At 31.7% G+C, this 12,995-nt stretch overlaps 1 non-coding gene and 1 pseudogene across 1 annotated transcript; one reads left to right on the top strand and one right to left on the bottom strand.

Annotated features, from left to right (window-relative positions):
- The first annotated feature begins 397 nt into the window (after positions 1-397).
- Positions 398-516, top strand: LOC111737535. The gene has a single exon (XR_002779459.1). It is a non-coding gene; the product is annotated as a 5S ribosomal RNA (ribosomal RNA).
- An 8,551-nt stretch (positions 517-9,067) lies between these two features.
- LOC111737473 lies at positions 9,068-9,186 on the bottom strand (annotated as a pseudogene).
- Positions 9,187-12,995: the final 3,809 nt, after the last annotated feature.

The raw sequence follows: 12,995 nt of genomic DNA on the forward strand, positions 1-12,995 counted from the left end.
TAGAAAAGGGTAAAAGGGGTCAAATATAAGGTGGCGGAAGGAGATTTGACTTTGGGTGGTGAACACGCAAGGCGATATACAGATGACGTATTATGGAATTGTACACTCAAAACCTATGTAGTTTTATTAACCAATGTCACTCCCATAAATTTATTTTAAAAAAAGAAGTTCCTCTCTGAAGTCAAATTCAGAATACATCATTGCCTTTTTTTAAGTACGTAATTCAATCTTTGTAATTTCAAAAATTCTTGTGAGTCTTTGGTTTACAAAGGTCTACCGAATTTTGTGTTTTGAAATAAGGTCAGGAAAGAGATGAATTTTTTTCTGAATTAAAAGGAAGAGGACCTTTCCCCAGTCCACTAGCACTACCACTCATCAGAAAATGGCAAGAAAGACAGCCTACGGCCATGCCACCCTGAACACGCCAGATCTCATCTGATCTCGGAAGCTAAGCAGGGTCGGGCCTGGTTAGTACTTGGATGGGAGACCACCTAGGAAGACCAGGTGCTGCAGACATTAAAAAAAAAAAAAAATAGCAAGAAAGAGAACAGAAGTGGAGCCAAGAAAATGGTCAAAGTTTGGGGTCCTGCATGCACGCTACCTGGGAGGTCACAGCTCCCAGGTGAGGGAGTATCATGTGCTGTGTGAGGATTCTAAATCTCTGACCTTGGAGGGATAAAGAATGATTAATTTCTCAAGTCATTTTGTTCATCTGCAAAATCAAAATTATAAGCTCATCTTCATGATATTATTTTATTAGATAAATGTCCAGGATGGTGACTGCAAGAGTAGACTTTCAGATTCCTGTTTCCTTATTCTTTTATCTTGTGAATGGACTTCATTATCATCCCCTTGAGGCATTAGTAGAAAATGTAAAAGTGAAAACTGGCATGTTTTAAACTTACATAGGATTGCAAGTGATTATGCTTGCATGTGTTATCATCTGTAAATATTGAAAAGAAGACTAATTATTGAAAATGTTTCCTGCTGGTCCCTCTTCCCAATGTTTATATATAGACATCATGTCCCTATATATTCTCTTTTTTGCATGTATGTTATGGTGAAAACTGTGTTAGTAAAAACAATTTTAATGTCATTGTTCTTATAACAGAAATAATTGAGTAGAAAATTTGGGGTTTACAAATAAATAATAGCAAGAAAAGAAAAATCAACCAAGGTCTCACTGCTCTAGTTATTAATATTTTGGTTCATTTTATTAATCCAAACAAATATCTATTATCTATTTATCTATACATCTATCCATCCATCCATCCATCCCTCTATCCATCTACAGATATATCATATCATATATATATATACACATATCATATCATATATATCTACACACACACGCATACATACTGACATAAACAATGCAAGGGTTTTACAGATAATATAGATTGGGGACTAGGTTTACTGATAGTCTCCAGTATTTTGTTTGTAAAAAATATTTCCTAATTAAAGTTGGATATTAAAGTGGACAAAGGATGAATCTAGTTTGACGTTGGAATGAAATGATATGCCTTGGTTTATCCATGACAGGGCATTTGCTTGGTCTCACTCATGTAAATTGTTAGACTTTACTTATGCCGTGGCTTTTCTATAAGTGATTATTTTACAATATCGAGAAAAATCACCACGTTGCTCATCAACTCTGCCTGAGGCTATCTTTAAATTTGAGTGACTTGTTTGGGTTAGTCAGTGGATCTCCATAGAGATCCATACTTTGGAGTAAGTATACCATTTACATGGCAGTGGAGCTATCTTGGACAGGCTTTCATAGTGGAAGTTCTAAAATGATTTACTTACAAAGTGGTGTCCATGCCCAATTCTTCTGACCCTACGACATTATACTAACTTCCTTCTTCCAAGACTTTGACTCTCAGTAATATTTAGTAGTTTCCTTTAATTATATGATGACTCACAACACACATCACAACTTAAAAAGAATTGGTTTGATTCATAATTTACTACTCTGGAATTATTTAAGGAAGAGCAGCTGTTTGTAACCCCTTGATATAAGAGATTTTCTTTAATTTTACATGAAATGGAACACTGGCCACTTTGAAAATTTTAATACTTTTGTTGTTAGTATTTAAAGTGTTTGATCTCATCATAGTCCACAGAGTTTTTAATCTTTTACCTCCTTTACACTACTCATCTGATTATTACAGTGTTTACAGTAGATTAGAAATATTTTGTGCTAAAACAAAAGTTCTAATTGAAATGGATTTTATAAAACTCATCAAAAATTTTAAAAACAGAGTTTATTATATTTCACTTTTTGGGATATTTGAAATTTCTTCAGTGATCAGGTGTATGATATCCTGGAAAGATTTTCTAAACTCCCTAATCAATAAAATGGTTCCTAGAGTTCTTTGAAAGAACATTTTAGAATTCTTAACTAAGTCCTCTTAATGATTAGTATTAATATTTGTCACTCATTGAAAATTGATAAGCACTGTTTACTTTGCTATGCACATGTTATCTGTAATTATGATCAGGTTTTTATAATCAAGTTTCATCAACATCTTACATGACATTAAAATGTGGTTATGAAATCATCTCATGACCCAATTAAGTTTAAATGGAAATTTTGTTAGTTGATTCTGAACCCCTGCTGGTGAGGTTTGTATCTTTCCTCCCTCCATTCAGTTATTTTATTACCATGTATAAAGATGTAAGTATAAATATTTTATGTAGTTTTATCCCTCGGTTCTGTTATTGCAAAGTTCGATATTTATTATCTATCTATATATCTATTTATTTATTTATTTAGTTTATTTGTTTACTTATTAATGTGCTTGCATATTGGCTCCAAGAGTATCATGATGTAAAGAAATAAAATAAGCTAATAATTTTGAGAACTCTCTTCTTTCAGAGTTGCTTAATTAAAACAAGATTTGAAGACAGGAAAGAAAATTAATGATTATAACAGGATATAATATGCTTGATCTTGGTGGAGTACTCGGGATTGCTGAGGAACTGAAGAGGGTCATTGGATTCAGAAAGGGCAGACTTCAGAGAGTGACCCTTGAGCTTTTATTAACACTGAGAAAGTAGTATATGGACTTTGAAAAAGAAATACAAATAACACAGAAGTGTGCAAAGTAAAAAATGAAAGAACTAAATGAGATGTGCTTCCTTGGATTGGATCTTTGAGTAGAAAAGGAATATTAGTGGAAACACAGATGACATATAGGTAAACTCTGGAGTTTAGTTTAGACAGGCATCCACGTTGGTTCTTTTAGTTCCGAGAACTGTATTAGGAAATGTGAGCTGTTAACAATGGGAAACTGGGTGAGGGGTTCCCAGAAACTCTCTGTGCTATCTTTGTAACTCTTCTGTAAATTTAAAATTATTCCAAACTAAAACGTTTACTTTTTAAAAAGTAAAAATCTTTTTTCTTTTGCTGGTAGTAGGATCATACTAACATACTGTGCCCCTCCTTCCCAATAACATAGGGTAGAGTTTCAGGCCAATAAACACAAATCTACTTCCTTTTAAAAATGCCTACAAGTTATTCCAAGATGCTAACATATATTTTAAAGTCATTCTGTTTAGCCGACTCCATTATTTTTTGCCTTTGCAAATAATGCTACAAAGGGTATCTTTTCAAATATATCCTTGTATGTGAAACTTATGTATAAAATTAATGCTTAAAATTGCCAAAAGTAAGAATGTTAACATTTTAAATGTCAAATTATTTTTCAAATGGTTGTTGAAATTTATAAATCTACCAATAATATATAAAAATGCTTTTTTAATTCATACTCTTACCAAACTGGATATTATCTTTGAAAATATTGCCATTCTATTAGAAAACAGGTAGTATTTTTATTATGTTATGATGCATAAATGAATGTTAGCTGTGCAACTGGGTTGGGATGGAGAATAGGTAAAATGAAATTCTGGGCAGATGCATGGAAGCACAGAAGGAATACTGTTCTCAGAATATCATATTTTTCAGAAAAGCTGAAATTTAACACAAAGGGTCAACGTGAGGTTGAGAGTCATAAAATGTTTGAATTCATATTAAGGGGACTGAATGTTGAAGGATTGGAAAACCATTAATGTTTTTCATAAAGGAAGAACACATTCAGATCTTCATTTTAGAAACACATCCATGAATGTAATGTAAGAATTTGGCTTAAATGGGGCTAGCTAGAAAACAGGTAATCAGTTAAGAGCTTCTCAATATGATACGATAAATATTAGCACTAAGGCAAAGGAGATGCCTTTGAGAGGAGCATAGGAGACAGAAGCTGCAGAATTTAGAGGCTGATTAGATCAGTTTTATTTTTTAGTTTTTGTTAATGGCAAAATTAGAGAAGGCTGGGGAAGAAGCAGATTTGGAAAAGAGATGATGAATTTTGTCTTAGATATTGCATAAAGCAAAAATGGTAGCATGGAAGACAGGAGATGGCTACATCAAGAAGGAGGAAATAGACATCGATGTCAAATACTGATGAGACATTGAGTCTGTTAAAGACTAAAATTGTCAACTATATTTGGTAATTTCAAGGTCACTGATGACATTCACAAGAGTAGATTTTGGAATGTCATCTTCCTGGAAATAGTTCTCAAAATCCGATAAACTATTAGTTTTTGAGTGATGGCTATCTCGTTGCTTTTCTTAGGGTTTTGCTGACACTCTTTTAACTCTTTTCAACCACATTCAGTCTGAGATTTTTACTTGAAGAAATAATGAGACCTCTCTACATTTCTCCTTCCTAATCCAGTTTTCAGATGAAAACTTGTAATGATCAAATATCATTCTTATTTTAAGGCAATAACCTTCATTTTTTACTTTTGTGATTCTTTCATTCTAAAATGTCCAGAGTTTGTGTCTTGGTGCTAATTGGAATGGTGACATTATTATTATTATTATTATTATTATTTTTATTTTTTGCCAGAATCTTCTATTCCATCTCATTCTTGTATTTAGATGGCTAAATACTTTCTACTTTCAGGGTGAGTGTTTCCTAGTGGTATGCTGGAGCTCTCACAGGCTAATGAGAGCTAAGTGTCAAATGTTTACAAATTTTTGATGCAGTTGTTAAACATCGTCATTATTAGACATTAAATTATAAAATTTTATACTTAATTTTTTAAAAAGTAATAAATATTCAGCACTTATGATTTCCTAATTATTTTACTAGTTGTGTTCTTAAGATTATGTCTATCCTATCTATATAGTAAAAATATTATATAATGTGGTGCTTTTGTACATCTCAATTTTGCATACAGTGACATCAGTTTGGTAGCTTAAAATCAGCTACAGGATAGTATTTACATTACGGATATTGGTAAACACTCAATAATCAGAGTCTGATTATTATATATCTATGTATCTATGTATGCATGTATCCATCTATCATCTATCATCTATCATCTATCTATCATCTGTCATCTGTCTGTCTGTCTGTCTACCTACTTACCTATCATTACTGGTTTGCTGTAAAAGATAAAACTTAGGAACATCCAGATGAAAGAGATGCACAGGGCAAGATATGTGGGGATTGGGGAGTGGCATGTAGAGATTCCATGCCCTCTCCGGGCACACCATCCTAGCACTTTAATGCATTCACCAACCTGGAAGCTCCCTAATTTATTTTTGATGGTCCGAATTGAAGAATGTCATGGAGAAAATGCTAATAATTCCAATTAAGACTTGTGTCTGTAGCTATACATTGTAAATAGCACTAAAATAGAGAAAATATTTTTCTGATATCCAGCACTCTTATCCAATCAGCAAAGAAGTCATTCAGGTCCTTGGTGAGTGAGTGAAATTCCAACATATGTCTATGCTGTGTCAATGTCATTTTATCCATTAATAAACCAACATTCATATCAACCGATTATAATAATTTAATTGCAAACCTAAATAGGCTATGTAAGAATTTGGAAAATCAATAAAAGCATTTTGTGAGAATCAATTGGCTATCAGGAATTTACATTAAAGAGTAATGTATATCTTATTATTTGCAAAATATATGTTATACATCCTTTATTTTGTTTAACTCTGTAATAGACAGATTTGCTTACCTATATAAATATCTATACGTATGTATTGTGTACACACATTTTTTCAGAAAGCCAATTATTAAACATTTAGTAGCATTTCTTTCTTATAAGATTTTCCCAGTTAACTCACAAGAACTGCCTTATAAGGTCGACACATGCCAAAATCTGAGGTGAATACAGTTTAGACTTTATCAGAAATTGTTGCCACATGTTGATATTTCTAAAATTGGTCTCCTCTCCCTGTTCCCACTCATAAGCTTTGCCCAAGCTTCCATTTCATCACATTTTTACAAAATTACTCCAATTTCCCCTTAACATATCTACTTATTATAAAATATTTATCTTGCAATTATTTAACTCATTTTTATCTTGTCAAATTCACCTGGTTTTCTGGGTTTATCGTTCTTAATCCTTTTCTGTGACACCAGTGCAGATTGTATAAATTTAATTGCATATACTAAAGTTCTACACACTTTGGTCTCATCATTGAATTTCCCCTCATATACTTCTGTTTTTATTTTCTCTGGTGACTCTAGTCTCTGGATGACACTCATAACTATTTTTCCTACTTGTGAGTTTGTAAGAGTTTTTCCATCTATAAGTGTTGTCTACACCATAAACATTCATAGGTATTCACTTCAATTTCATTAGAAGATCTTACCAATGATCTTTTAGTTGCCAAGTATGATAGTCCCATTCAGTGTTTCAATAAGATGGTTTTTTATGATGTTGGGCACAATTGAACAAAATCAGCTTGAAACTGAGGAGTGTCTATGATGTCTCTTTCCCTCTTTTTTTCTTCCATTTTTTTCATTGAGTCACTTCACTCTTCTGGGCGAATTGTCCCTAACTAATCTCCAGGCCTCACACCCATGTCCAAGTTGTTATACTCTTATGGAATAGTGGTCCTTTCTTTCTTTAAAAGAATTAATGATCTGTTATGGATTGAATTGTGTCCATGCCTCTCAAATTCATATGTTGAAGTCCTAATCCCCAGCACCTCAGAATGTGACCTTATTTGGACACAAGGTCATTGAAGATATAATTAGTTAAGATGAAGTCATACTGGGGTAGGGTAAGACCCTAAACCACAGTGACTGGTGTCCTTATAAAAAGAAGAAACTTGCATACATGTGTACACATAGACACATACATACATGTGAATCACCATGTGAACATAAAGTTAGAGATGAGGATGATGTCTTTACAAGCCAAAAAATAAGATTCCTAGAAAACCACAAGAATCTAGGAGGGAAGCATGGAACAGATTTTCCTTTACAGTCAGAAGCAGGAATTAATTCTGCTGATACCTTGATCTCAGCCTTCTAGCCTCTAGAACTGTGAGACAATAAATTTCTGTTCTTTAAGCCATCAGTCTGTGGTCCTTTTAAAATGATAAGAAGCAGTCACATACTATCAAACATTGTATGATTATAAATTCACCTCTGTGATTATTTAATTAATATCTTATTCTGCATATACAAACAAAAGATTTTTAAGAGCAGGAGTTGTTTCTATTTTAATCACAATTGTATTACTTGTGTGTACCGTAATGCATGGTACATAATAGATACTCAATAAAAATGATCAATTAAATAAAAATCCTGTTCCTTAACAAAGATTCACTACTATGATTAGAAGAATTTTATATATAATTTATCTATCAGATTTTTTTGGTTGCAAATTCAAGAGGATGTAGGATTTCTTCCACAAATTCATCCTTGAGAAGGAGAAAGAAAGAAAACCTGTTAGTTGAGTGGGATGCATGCATCTGATGGTAGGGGTCCTTTATTTTTACATAGGCTAAATTTACTCATTTTTGGCCATAACAACAGAATATGTGCAAAAGTCTGAGATAGTAATGTGTGGAATGTGATGACAGCACCATATGGGGAATTGTGTGGTATCTAAAGGAATTGCTGTATTTTAATGTTTAATTTAAGAAGATTTGATTTTTTGACAGTAAGAATTGGAGATTAAAAAATAGAACTAAAAGGATAAATATGGAATAGAACTGTGTGATAATCAAAAAATCTAGTTGTATGATAACAAGTTATTTTCTATATTTATATATAATTCTTTCACATAAATCAATATTTCATCCATCTCATTCACCTAATCTGAATTAAAAATACATATTGTCATTTTACCTGTGAGGAATATGTCCCAATTTTCTCTATTTCACAGTGTTTATTTTGGGTGATTGTTTTATTGTTGAGTTTATTTTAAAGGTACTCTTGGTTAGCTATTTTATTCTTATATAAATCTGATATTTAAATCATTACATAATAGAGTTTGGCCATAGATTGATTTATATAAATTAGAACATATGGATTAGCATAAGGAGTTATGCAAGTCAGAGTTTATTCCAGAGGAGCATATGTCATTTCAGTGTTTGGTATCATTAACATTAGATAGATAAAATAAATTCGATTACAAAATATTTTTTTCTAAATACATATCATGCTTTGAAACAGAATATTTTATTCATAAGTACATTTAACATACATATTCCCCGTATTTTGATGCTATTTAAGTGTGATTTTCCACCCATCATCCCAGCATATTTATGTAATCATGACATTATTTGGTAAAAAGTCATTTAAGCAATTTGTATAATAACATTTTAATTTTTCATCAATATATGATTTCAAATATGGGAATGCAAATAAATTCCATTATATACATTTAGAAAAAGAATGAGAAGATAGTTCTAATAAGTGCACACACACAAACACCAATATAGACCACACACACACACACACACACACCCCAGCTCTTATAAAATCATTGAATCAAATTATAATGCTTTGGAAGCTAATTTTCCTGAGTTTAATTAACTAACAGTTTTGAGTTTACAAAACAATCCTTTAGGGATTTCAATTTATGGAATTTAAAGTGATTTCCAATTCTCTAAGAAAAGTTACTTTTATTTATTTTATTTTATTATTATTATTTTTTTTAGGCAAGGCAAACCTTGATTGACCTCATAGATTGCAAGGACCTTGTCAGCTTACAATCCCTTATTTTTTATTTTTTACACCTACAGCATCTGATCTTTCTAGGTGGTCTCCCATCCAAGTACTAACCAGGCTCGACCCTGCTTAGCTTCCAAGATCAGATGGGATTGGGCTCATTTAGGGTGGTATGTCCATAGACTAAGAAAATTTAAACAAATTTAAACACTCAAAGTTTTTCCTGAACCTCATAAAATCTTGCCTAAAATATATATTTTCAATATACATGAAACTTACACATGAAGTTTATTTTCTTTATTTCTAAGTGATAGGTTAAGTATTTAATAGGAGATGCTTCAAAATAGAAAATCTTTAAAAAATAAAATGTTCATACTCTTAAGTATTACTAGGTATTTTCTCTTCTATCATTTTAAGAGCCAGTATGACAAAATAAAACATTGTGTTCAGAAATGTTATTCTGGACTTTTAAAAAGGTGGAGACTAGAAAGATGCACATTTATTTAGGGAATCATTTAACCAGTTTTGAGCATGGGATTAAGATATAAAACTCCCAGGGGAAATTAGCAAAAAAAGTGAAATGTCTCCTCCATAGCCTCAAAGGGTCCATTTTTATCTATATTATCCTAGATCCAGAGAAAAATAGTACCCATCTGAATGATGTTGGTCATCAAAACAAAGACAGCATGCAAAGAAAATGAAATCAGATTGTTCTATGAATTGTCTTCTAATTAACCTTGACCCATTTAAGTTGAAAACTCAGAACTGGCCACAGGTTTCATGGAAAGGCCTGGGTAGTGCTAAATAAATTGGAACTTTTCTATATTTTTAATACAGAATCTGTTAATTATACAGTGCCATTTAAAAGATGTCATAAAAATCATTGTGCTGAATTATAACAAATTAATGGCTTTTAAAGGTGAAAATATGCTAGGATTAAGAAGGGCAAGAATGGAACAATCATGTCATTAGATGAACATTGTATAAATGTGACATAAAATTTTAATCATTTGAAGTTTCAACGTTGCAAAAGTGTAAATAAAACATAACTCTAATAATAAATGAAAATTTTGTAATTTTGATATCCCCATACTAGAATTTGATTTGTAAAAGTTTAAATTTTTTTCACTTATAGCCTTTAAATATTTATTTCTCCATTTTATCCCAGCAATTTGTCAATGTTACAGAACTTACTAATTTTCTGAAATTGTCCTTTTGTTTATTTTTATTTTGAGAAGGTAAATCCGAATTCTTTTATTTAAAAAAGTTTGTTATAGATACTAAATAAGAAGCATTGTTAACAATCACATATTTTATCTCATGTATATATTTATTAAAATGCATCAAGTTTACATTAAAGAAAATAATATAGAGAGAAATTTTTAATGTTTTTCTTTTCATCCTAAATATTAGAATGTAACTGAGACACACTGAAAAAATGTATATACATCAAAATATTTTCATGGCCAGTTATCACATAATTAACATTAAGATATTAAAAAATTGTCATCTCCTCATGATGGCCAGATTTATACTGCACAATCATTTGACCTCAAGATGAAATTTTTGTTTTCTCAGTAAAAATATTAGGCAAAATTGATTCTAAACAATAAACACTAATAGTGGCAAAGAAGTAACAGCAGATCAGCATATAACTACATATATCTATTTTGTATGTTTAAATTCTAATTCACAGCATTCACTTTCTTTGTAGAATACTTGCTCAGGTTTGTTCTGTTTTTGAGCCCTTTTCATAGTGTGAATAATTGTTCTGGGGAATTTGGTTTGCCATTACTGTAAGCAGTGGATGTGATTGGCCAAACATGAGGACAGAATGTAAATCAAAAAGACTATTGAAATGGACAAATGATATGTAGACAAGAAAAGGGAAGTGTCTTTACTCAGAAAGCAAACATCAATGTTTCATTAGCTTGAAAGCTTTAGCTCTTTAAAACTCTTCGGTCAAATTAGCTTAGTTAGAAGAAAGTGTCTTTGGCACAGCTTCTATCAAATATTTCTCTATTTAAAGCAATATTTCCGAATAATGATCTTGTGTATCAATTCATCCATTTGGAATATTAGTTGGTCAACGATTTCAGTACCTGTTATAATATCCTTTGCCTTGCTCCTTTCCCTCTCCAAAATACTCTTAATAAATTATCCGAAATTGATCAGTTTTGATAATTATTACCAGTTTTGTTTCTCTTAGGGATATTTGAATTTTACAGAAATAAAAACTTACATGCTAATAGTAATTTTTTGATGCTAGTCTAGTGGATTTTTTTTTTTTTGTAACAATATTCTTAGCATTACAGGTGAGATAAAGATATACATTTGGAACTGTTTACAAAGAAATGGTAATAGATTACCCTTGGGTATGTTTTATTTTCTACTCTTTATGTCCTCATTTATGTGACTGAACACATGGCTGAGAAGAGTTAGGAGTCAGGGTGTAGAACAGTTACTGTGTAAAGATAACAGGCCTCTGCTTCAATTAAAGACCTTGGCCTTGTAAGACAGCTACAGCAACAAATCTGATGAACTTAGACACTAATTGGGCCATAGATATGAATTAGAATGCTTGGCTAAGGAATAAATTTTACAGCGTCTGCCATGCATAGTGCATATTCAGTACATACTTATTAAACAATTGTATACATGAATGAAGAAATAAAATAATACAGACTAGTGACTTTCTGATTTCAAAATACTTCTGAACTGTTATCATTGCTAATAACTGGAAACTTGGCACAGATGTCATTCAGATTTCACGTTAAACTTTAGAATTCTAAAGTGAAAAGAAGCAGAAAAGATGTGCTGGATGGCGTGGTGGGTGACGTTTGGAGGCTGGGCTGGGGCAAGTGTACTTGCTATTTGAAATGTGAACTTGACTGTTCAGCCATCCATTCTTCTGCGACTTGTCTCTCTTCTTCTCATCATTAGAGCTCACCTGCATTACTATTTAGACAGTATCTAATTGGTGGATACTCGCTTCCAACTCAAGGGAACATGTGACTCATTTAGGGAAGTGTCGTTCTTTAGAGGAAGAGAGGTTCTCAAACCTTAGAAGACAAAATGATTGACAGTACCATTTCTGCAGCGACATCTGCATATAAGGGGGAACTAAGTTATGTGCACTGGTTTAGAAATCAAAGTACAATTTATGATACTTGTTTCCATGAGAAAACGTGGTCTGAGGTTCAATTAGCGTCAAGGTATTTTTGGAACCTGACACATTGGTGAGATGAAGATAATGATTTAGAATTCAGATTCAAATAGAAATTAATTAGCACAAATATCTGAAACTTTTATATAGCCTAGATAAAATCACTTTACTTGATTTCTTTCATAAGTATAAATTTAAATTATAATAAGCAATAATTAAACATTTTTATTAAATCAAATTTTATCTTTAATTAATTGAAGGAAGTAATTTTTTGAAAATATAGCTAAGAAAATAAAGTCCTTGGCTTTGCTTTATGTAAGCTTTTTGATAGTCTATTAGTATGATCGCCTTTAAAGATATAAAAATAACAATTAGGGTTTGCAAATTAATGAGCATAGGAATTTTTTACATTCTTTCCAAGCTCCAAAACATTTGTAACTCCCCAATGTTCTGATTTACTAAACAGTGATTTAGGGTGGGGCCCTGAATACTTCAGCCTTATGCAGATTTAGAAGCCTCCCCCCAAAATGCAAAATACAAAACTGTGGTGAAACCAAATTCCAAAGGTGAGCTCTAATCAGTGACTTCTCCTCTAGTGGGAAACAAACACATTAATCTCTTCCTAACACTGAGGTTGTTAGTTCTATCCTTACCAGAGTCTCATTGAAGACCCTAAATTGTGTTAGAAAAACAGCCTGGAAGGTCAATAAAATGACTAATTCTATAAAGCCATATGGAAATATTTTTATTTTCACTGAATAAAATAATGTCATAACATTAGGTGAATTTCAATATTATTTTATATATTTTCAATATTATTTTATAAA

This window comes from Pteropus vampyrus, unplaced genomic scaffold (assembly GCF_000151845.1).
Source record: "Pteropus vampyrus isolate Shadow unplaced genomic scaffold, Pvam_2.0 Scaffold27, whole genome shotgun sequence".
Classification (NCBI taxonomy): domain Eukaryota; kingdom Metazoa; phylum Chordata; class Mammalia; order Chiroptera; family Pteropodidae; genus Pteropus; species Pteropus vampyrus.